General features: G+C 42.5%; 1 non-coding gene across 1 annotated transcript; it reads right to left on the bottom strand.

The window, feature by feature from the left end:
- Positions 1-9,435: 9,435 nt before the first annotated feature.
- On the bottom strand, positions 9,436-9,542 carry LOC147936307 (small nucleolar RNA R71). The gene has a single exon (XR_015569692.1). It is a non-coding gene; the product is annotated as a small nucleolar RNA R71 (small nucleolar RNA).
- Positions 9,543-9,826: the final 284 nt, after the last annotated feature.

Below are 9,826 nucleotides of genomic sequence, written 5' to 3'. Positions count from 1 at the left end.
AGAGTAAAAATCCAAATTAAAATTTTGGAGAAAAGGACCCGGAGAAGACTTAGCAAGGTGGAGAAAAGAAGAATAAGAAGAATGACTGAAGAAAAGTCCGAAGAAAAATCAACCAGTTGAAAGATGGCCAATGGTTGAAGTGAAAAGGCCAAGACCAAAAAGAAGTTGAAGAAGAAGAATGGCCAAGTCAAAAATAATGAAAAGGTCATGGTACGGTCAGGACAGACGTACACAGACAGGGACAGTACGGACGGACGTACATGGTTGGAGGCGGTATGGACGGACGTACAAGGTCGGGCACGGTACACACTTTGGACGTACGCGGACAGAGATGGTACGCACAGGTCAGACGTACATGGACAAAGATGGTACAGACCGAGTAAGGACGGGAAAAGATGGACGCATGCGGAGTAGAGACAGTACGGACCGGGAAGGACGAACGCATGCCGAGTACAGATGGTCAAGGACCAGTACAGCCGGTGAAGACCGATAGGTTGCGGTACAGTCAAGAAGTACGCGGTACAGTCAGGATGTACGCGGTACAATCAAGAAGTGTGTGGTACAGTCAAGAAGTACGCGGTACAGTCAGGAAGTACGCAGTACAATCAGGAAGTACGCGGTACAATCAGGAAGTACGCGGTACAGTGAGGAAGTACACAGTACAATCGAGAGTATGTGGTACGACCAGGAAGTTGCGGTACTGACGATCGGAGATACGGTACGGACAGAGACGTAGCAGACGGACCGAGAACTTGCGGAATGCATCGGACGAAGCGTGCGGTAAACACGGTTTTGCGCAGAAATGCTGTACCGACTAGACAGCGATCCTAAATTTAAGGAGCGATTGTCTAACGATTAAAGAGATTTTTCCACATGAAATCAACCAATAGGATTTCATGCAACTTAGAGGATTAATCATTGTGTTGTTGACACAAATAAAAGACATAATCATTATGTCTTAAGGAATTGGCCAAGGGGGATTCATGCACCAAAAAGATGGGAGACAAAGGGAGATTCTCCTTTCTCCATCAACCAATCCCCACACATGCAAGAAGAAGAAGAGAATCTCTTAGCTTGCTCACCAAGTCGCCAAAATGAGTGGAGGAGAAGCTAACCGTGTGTTTGACATGCATTGGGGGAATGCACCGCCCAAAAATCTCTATAAAAGGGAGCTCACCCTTCTCATTTCCGTCATTCACCCAAAACACAAAGAAAACTTAAAATTTTTCTAAGTTTTGCTCTCTCATTGTCGAGAGAGAGAGATACCAGAGCGAAGCACTGTCGGGACGCCGTTCGGGGTCAAGGAGAGACGCGGTACATAGACACTGTTCGAAGAAGCAGTACGCGGACGCTGTTGGACGCAGTTGGACGCGAAGAAGGAATTGTCTGATCCGCGGTGCCGTGAAGTCCGATCAACAATCTGATGACTCTTCGTGAGTCCTGTGGTGAGTTCTGTGGTAGTTTTGCGTGGGGTGCTGCATGGTTCCTATGGACCATGTACGTACCTATTGTGTGATGCAGTTAGTCTAGGTTCATGTTAGAACTAATTAAATGTTGCATGCATTAAATTGGTAGGATTCATGCTAGAATTCATGTTTAATTACATAGAATTATGCTAGGAATCACCATGCATAATGAGAAATTGATGAGAATTGAGCTGCATATTTCATGATGAATTTGATGCATTTTTAGCAATTCGGCTTGCTTAAAATTTGGATAAAGGACTTGCATGCGTAGTTGAATGAGTGGATTTTTATTTGCAATTTTTATTGCTTAAAAATCGGTTTAAATTGGTTGCATGCATGTAGAACAATCTTGGATTGCTTGAATGTTTATTCTTGATTCCTGTTGATTGTTGTGTGTTTCTTGCTTGTTTTGCTTGATTTATCTTGCTTGAATTGGTTGTTTTTACTCTTAGAAGTTTAGTACTTATCTTAGCTAGTCTCCTGAATTATAGTTGTTATTTTTCTCGAGTCGTAGCTAGGATAGAGTAGTCGATCTTCTGTTCCTCCTATTGTTTATTGTCTCGTGGAAGTTTTCAACGACCACTTACGCGGGAAAATGTCCGCGGCTAGCTAGCTACTAGCGCGACAACTACTTGACGTCGTAGCATGGGATGGGTCATGCAGGTTACGTTTGTGGTATCTGCATGGACAGAGAGGTGAGGAGCGGAACAGATTATCGAGAGCCCATAGGTGAAAGAGTGTAGGATAGTTGAGTAACCCTTAATTATTCTAGTCGTCTTTGTGTAGTTAGGTGAAAGAGTCTAGGATAGTTGAGTAACCCTTAATTATTCTACTCGTCTTTGTGTTGTTAGGTGAAAGAGTCTAGAATATTTAAGTTACCCTTGTTCCGTTCTAGTAGTCTTGTTCATCGCGTAGGAGTGAAGAGTCTAGTGTGTCGATTCAAGTCAAGTCTTGCTTGAACTAACCCTCTTTGCTTGCTTGTTTGTTGTTTGCTTCCGCTATCGTTTCTGTTTCGTAGCTTTGATTGCTTGCCTTGCTTGTTTTCCTTCCTTGTTGGGGTAGTCGAGATGGGGAAATTAGAAGCATGTTTAGGAAAGGGGTACCCAGGCTCACTAAGTAATCTTAGATTACTCATGATAATATTTTGTCTTGCAGGGAGTTTAGGAAGAGTTAGAGCCGGAGCGAACTTAGGGTACCGGATAGGATTGATTTCTGTGTTTTTGTAAAATCCTATATTTTCCTAAAATGTATTCTACGGAAAGATCCAACTATTGTGTGTATTGCTTTGATAACTTATTTTCAATGTAATATTTTATTAAAGTAATACAATTCGATTTTTGGGGGAAAACATGGCAAGTTGCATTTGATACATTGGCCTTGTCCGGGCCAACACAACACACCAGGACCGCGAGGGTTGTAAAGTCTAAGCAAACCTCGGCTGCGGGCGGGGTTGCGTCCAGGAGGACTGGTCGGGAAGCTGGAGCTTCCGTCCCTCGACCGGACCACCAGGGTGCGGTTCCCCTACGTGATGTTCTGTGGCCGTCCGTGCTCTTGTCCTGGGCATAGGACCGGTTCGGGGGCGTTACAGTCACCCTCGAGATCTCGGTACCAGGGGAACTACTCATCCCTTCCATGGAACTAATCATCCCCTAGGAGAACTAATCATCTCCTCTGCCGCTCTCAGGGTCGCAACCCGTCAAGCCCGCGGTGCACTAGGGAAACTAATCATCCCCTCAGGAGAACTAATCATCTCCTCCGGAGAACTAATCATCTCCCCCAGGAGAACTAATCATCTCCTCATGAGCAAACAAGTCCTAATGTCTAGAAGCATCTCCTGACCGGAACCACCTTCCGTGGTTTACGTAAAACATCACAATGTCCTACCAACCCCCATATTCCCTCACTGGAATATCAACACCATCATGACCACTAATCAGGCCAACTCTAACACATCTTAACAATTCGGGTGTTTACACACGCCCTTTTCAAAAACAGACAAGTTGTAACTATTCATAGAACGTTTTATTGTTTGCAACTGCAATCTCCATAAAACAAACAAGTACCATACGTTCCAGATGTGGTGTCGATCGACATCCTAACCAAAATTCCAGAAATTGGTTCGCGGGCGTTACAATAACAAACCAGGACTCTGCATCGACCAACACCAACATGCATTGAACGAGACCAGTTGGGTATTGCATGGACCGACGCATGGTGTGCATCGACCAATACTCCCTTTGCATTGACCGATGCATGCTCGACATAGCACGAAAACCCTAAAGTTTATCGCGCCGTCCTCGCACACTTGCATCGACGGACGCACAAAGTGCATCGACCGATGCATATGTCGAACATCAATTTTTCCACGAAGCTTCTCGCGTGATTTTCGTTCCTGTAACCACAAAACACAATTCCAAACCAGAAGAAAGCTTCCAATCGTCCGAAATACCAATCTAACAAGCCTAACAACACAAAACAAGGAAATCAGAGAGATCTCTAGCTTAGATAAGCCATGATCTTGTACTTATCAGAGATAGAAGAGCTGTTCTTAAAACAAAAATCTAAGCTTCATTGGTTGCAAGTAGGAGATAAGAACAATAGATTTTTTCACCATTCCATTGAAGCTAGACTCGCACTGAATGCATTAGGGAGATCAGATGTCAAGATGGCTCTACAGTCACCACTAAAGAAGAGAGTAAAGCTCAAGCTGTCAGGTTTTTCAATGCTTTCTTGTCTCACACAGCAGAGAATTACGTTGGTGCTACGGCTGATCAATTAGCACAGTTTGTTGATTACTGTTTCTCTGATTCGGAGCAAGCTCTTCTGGTTCACTCTGTTTTGGCGGATAAGATACGTGATGTGGTTTTCAATATGCCAAATAATAAAGCTCCGGGTCCTGATGGATATTCTGCAGAGTTCTTTAAGAAAGCATGGCCAATTGTTGGCAATGATTTCACGGTTGCTGTTCAATCTTTCTTCTCAAAGGGTTTCCTACCTAAGGGAGTGAACACCACTATTCTCGCACTTATACCAAAGAAGATGGATGCTTTAGAGATGAAAGACTACTGTTCCATCTCCTGCTGCAACATCATGTACAAGGTCATATCCAAATTATTGGCAAACAGATTAAAAATGCATTCTTCCCTCCTCCATCGCTCCAAATCAGTCGGCTTTCATCAAGGATCGACTAATGCTGGAAAACGTATTGCTAGACACTGAGCTAGTTAAGGATTATCATAGGGACTCAATTACTAGTCGCTGTGCAGTGAAGATTGATATATCAAAAGCTTTCGACTCAGTACAATGGTCGTTCTTACTACGAATCCTACACGCCATGGCACAACCAGCTGAATTCTTACATTGGATTGAGCTCTGCATAGGCACTGCTTCATTCTCTGTTCAAGTGAATAGTGCGCTAGGGGTTTTTTCCGTAGTGAGAGAGGTTTAAGACAAGGCTGTTCACTATCGCCATATCTCTTTGTCATTTGTATAAACTTTCTAACCAATATGCTTGATATAGCTGCAGTGGATCGACAAATTGGCTACCACCCTAAGTGTCGAAAGATGCAACTCACCCACTTGTGCTTTGCAGATGGTATCCTGGTATTCTCGGATGGGACACCGCAATCAATCAGGAATATCCTTAAGATCTTTGATGACTTTTCAGTTTGCTCCGGTTTAAGCATTAGTTTGGAGAATTCTACTATATATATGGCCGGAATCTCTCCACAAAATTGCAGTGCTATTCTCAACCAGTTCCCATTCACCGCTGGAAACCTTCCAGTTCGATATCTTGGACTCCCACTACTTACTAAGCGCATGTCAAGAAATGATTACCTCCCTTTGATAGAGCGAATATGGTCTTGAATATCATCTTTGACAAGTCGTTTTCTCTCCTTTGCGTGTCGTCTCCAGCTTATCCAGTCAGTCCTTACAAGCCTCACCAGTCTCTGGTCTCTGCTTTCTGGTTGCCGAAAAAGTGTATTACTGAGATTGAAAGCCTATTCTCGGCTTTCCTATGGTCGGGTCCAGCTCTAAATCCTCAAAAAGCTAAGGTTGCTTGGTTTATAGTTTGTAAGCCGAGAAAAGAAGGTGTCTTAGGTGTTTCGGTTGCTCTCAAAATCGAACATTGTTAGTCTTTTAAAGCTCATTTGGCGGTTGCTCTCAGCCAAAGATTCACTCTGGGTTAATTGGTCTCGCTCTACTCTACTTCAGGGGAAAACTTTGTGGTCAGTTAAAGAAAAGACCTGCTCAGGCTCATGGATATGGCAAAAACTCTTGAAATATAGAGACAAGGCCATGTCTTTCTATAGAAGGGACGTTCGTTATGGTACGAATACCTCTTTCTGGTATGATATCTGGTCCCCCTAGGGCGGCTCATTGATCTTCTGGGACCTCGTGGTACAATAATTATGGGTATATCTCTCCATTGTACTGTAGCTACAGACGTGTCCACTCACTCTAGACGTCGACATCAGGTTCATGCTCTAACTCAGATTGAGGACACGATGGAGTCTTTTCGGCTATCCCCTAGTCATGATGTCTCCCTTTGGAAAGCAAAAACTGGTGAGTTCAAGCCTCACTTCACCTCACATGATACTTGGCATTTGATACGGCAGTCACTACCGGTGTGTGAGTGGTACAAGTCTGTCTGGTTTAAATACTCTACTCCTAAATACTCTTTCATCATCTGGCTTGCAATGTGTAACCGTTTAGCAACAGGGGATCGACTGCTCAAATGGAATAGCTCTGCCAACGGAACTTGTGTGCTCTGCTAGGGGGCTGTTGAAACTCGGGACCATTTGTTTTTCTGCTGTCCATACTCCTCCCACGTGTGGTGAGCTCTCACTGGAAATATTCTAGGAAACCGATTCACAACGAGTTGGGACTTCGTGCTACCCATTCTTGTTGATACAAATGCTCGACTCAACACCTTTGTGCTACGGTACACCTCTCAGCTCACACTCCATAGTCATTGGTCTGACCAGAATCGTCGGCGACATGGTGACACTGCATCTCCACCACTACAAGAAAACAGGTGATTAGTGACTATAAGTAGCGACTACAAATGTAGTCGCCAAAAATAATGACCACATAGTGACTACGTTGCGACTACAGTAATTTAGTCCCTACTGAGTCACTACGGCACCGACCACAACTGATAGTCGTAACATAGTCGTTAAATTAGCGACTATTGTGTGACTCATTCGAGGAGTCATCAGATAGTCGTAAAGTGGTAGTGACATAGCGACTACGTTACCGACCAAAGCTGACAGACGTATATATGGCGACCGCTCTACAACTGATGTTCACATATTTTACCTTGTCTTACCTTAGTTTATTTACACATTTTGCATGTTTTACTAGCTTGTTAGGTCATCATTTATTAGTTTTAGGGCTGTTTATGCATTAGGGTATATTTGCATTGCATTGCATTGTTTCTTGCATAAACAGATGATTTAGGACCCAATGTAGCATGGATAAGTGCTGAGGGAGAGTGAAGCCATCAAGAGAAGCAGACAAAGGAGCTAGAGCAGAAGAGAATCAAGGTTCGGGAGTTCACTCGACCACCATATTCGACCAGACACTCGACCTGGTACTGAGAGGGACTCGACCAACTAAAAGGAGCAGAAGAAGACCTGACTCGACCATGCACTCGACCTAGCATCAGGTCGAGTCAACCGAGCTGCCTCTTTATTTTGTCCTATAGCCATTTTAGGGCTTCCCTACTTTTCTATATATATACCCTTTGTACTCTATGGCCGCTGACAAGCCACTTTACAGAAGAAAAATATCACAAAAACCTAGTTTTTACCCATTTTGGGATTTTAGGTTTTAAGTTTACATCATCAACACTTTTAAGCTTTTTCCTTAGATTTCCATACCTTGTTGCTTCTGTAACTTTTTGGGTATTGAGAATCTAAGTTTATTTCCTTGAACAAAGTTGTAGATCTTCATCTTATCTTTCTAATCATACAAGTTTCATTGATTTATGGGTTTATGATTTTGTTCATCATGTGTTGTTCATTTGAGTAGTGTGTTAGGATCTTAGGGATGGATTAGGCTGGATGAGAGTTATGGTAGTTTAGACTGATCAAGCTTGATTGTTTAAATATCTCTTCTAGATTAAGCATGCTCTATGTTGTTCTTATATCTGAGAGGGTAAGAACAGATCCAAGGTTGCTTAGCATCATACCAATGTTTAAGCTTCTGGATAATACTAATGCTAGAGATTATTGTTCCTATCCCAAGAGATTGGTTGTGTAGGAAGGTTTTTGACATGTGATGATCTGGATCTTTATGCCTGCTTTTATATGCAATAGCTAGTGAGAAATAGATCTAGGAGTATCTAAGCTTGATTGTTATTGTCTTGAGAATGGATTAACAAGTATTGGAAGATCATTGTCTAGAGATAGCTCACTATTGATTGAGGTTTGTTGGTCAGTTTAGATTAGTATAGCTCAAGTCCAGCCCATGAATCCATTAGCTCACTATTGATTGAGGTTTGTTGGTCAGTTTAGATTAGTATAGCTCAAGTCCAGCCCATGAATCCATCCCTAGGACCTTATGTGTTTATTGATTTCTCTAGTTGATTACTGTTATCCGCTTTCTGTTTGATTTACTTTCAACGTGCTCTGTTTGATTGTTAAGTTCTGTTTCTGTTCTTCGTAGCTTCCTACTCGACCTAGTACTCGATCGAGCATACGATCGAGTGCCTGCTCTAGTTCGTTTCCCAGTTCTTGTTTTATGTCCTGCATCCTTCTAGTTTCATTTCTGTTTCATTGCATATCTTAGTTTCAAGTATCATCTTGCATTTAAATTGTCATCTTAGTAGTTTACATTCTGCATATACATTTCTGTCATCAAATTGTTACACCAAAACCATTTTCATATTTGGCTTAACTTAGATAAGTGTTTATATCTTGACTGCTTGCATCATACTCATTATGGATTGACATCTCTTATACTGCAACTGCATAAGAGTAATTGAAACCTCTTACATTCCACCTTATTATATATCTTTGGTTTTAGCTTGTGTCTGTTGTCTGATTGCATCATTCATACATTCATAAGTATTTCAAAACCACCAAAAAAGATATGTTTCAATTTGGCGCCGTTGCCATTCGAGTGGTTGTTTGCGACAGTCAGGATATACACAGGTTTAAGATTAAGTTCTATTGTTACACTTGATCATTACTGATTTGAATCTTCATCTGCTTGGTTGTTTTGAGTTTCAGGTACCAACTCGACCCTGCACTCGACCATCTACACGTTCGAGTGAACGATCGAGTCACCAAGCCGGATTCAGTTAGTCTTCTAGTTTCAGTCAGCTCGATCCTCAACTCGAGCCAGTGCTCGACCAAAAGTCAGTTCGAGTGGTTGATCGAGTAACCAACAAAGTTTCACTCGAGCCAGTGCTCGACCGTTTGTCAGTTCGAGTAGGTGATCGAGTATGTACATGCAAACCAGATCGAAAGGAAACAAGAACCTTAAAAGATACATTGAGCACATCAACCGTTTACCAGGAGATTTGAGGCAAAAGAAAACCAGAATCCTTGAGGAGCAAGAACACCAGCTGCTCATGGATCCACCAATGCAGAGACCAAGACAGATTGGAGCAGGTGATGCTCCAAACTCTCACACACAAAGGGCAGGAATAGTTCCACCTGTAGTAGCAAATAATAATTAAGAGATAAAAAGTGGGCTGATTACTATGATTCAATCAAACAAGTTCCATGGTCTGCCTATGAAGGATCCCTTAGACCATCTTGATGAGTTTGATAGGCTATGTGGCCTGACCAAGATTAATTGAGTATGTGAAGACAGTTTCAAACTCAGGCTCTTCCCATTTTCACTTGGAGATAAAGCTCACTTGTGGGAGAAGACTTTACCAACAGGAGCAATCACAACCTGGGATGGCTACAAAAGGGCTTTCATGGCCAAGTTCTTCTCTAATGCAATGACTGCTAGACTGAGGAATGAGATATCTGGTTTTGCACAGAAAAATAATGAGACTTTCTGTGAAGCATGGGAAAGATTCAAAGGCAACCAAACCGAATGTCCTCATCATGGGTTTAGTAATGAGTCCCTACTTAGCACACTGTACAGAGGAGGTCTACCAAAATCAGAATGTTGCTGGACACTGCATCAAATGGGAACTTTCTCAACAAACATGTGGATGAAGGATGGGAACTGGTAGAAAACTTGGCTCAGTCAGATGGGAATTACAATGAAGACTATGATAGGACTGTCAGATTTGTTGAACCTGCCCAGGATGAGAAGTACAAGAAAGATTTGAAGACTGTGCATGACAAGTTAGACAAAATTCTGCTTAGTCAACAAACTAACATTCACTTCCT

This window comes from Camelina sativa, chromosome 10 (genome assembly GCF_030686135.1).
Source record: "Camelina sativa cultivar CO46 ecotype springtype chromosome 10, ASM3068613v1".
Classification (NCBI taxonomy): domain Eukaryota; kingdom Viridiplantae; phylum Streptophyta; class Magnoliopsida; order Brassicales; family Brassicaceae; genus Camelina; species Camelina sativa.
This window is presented reverse-complemented; position numbering and strand designations above follow the sequence as displayed.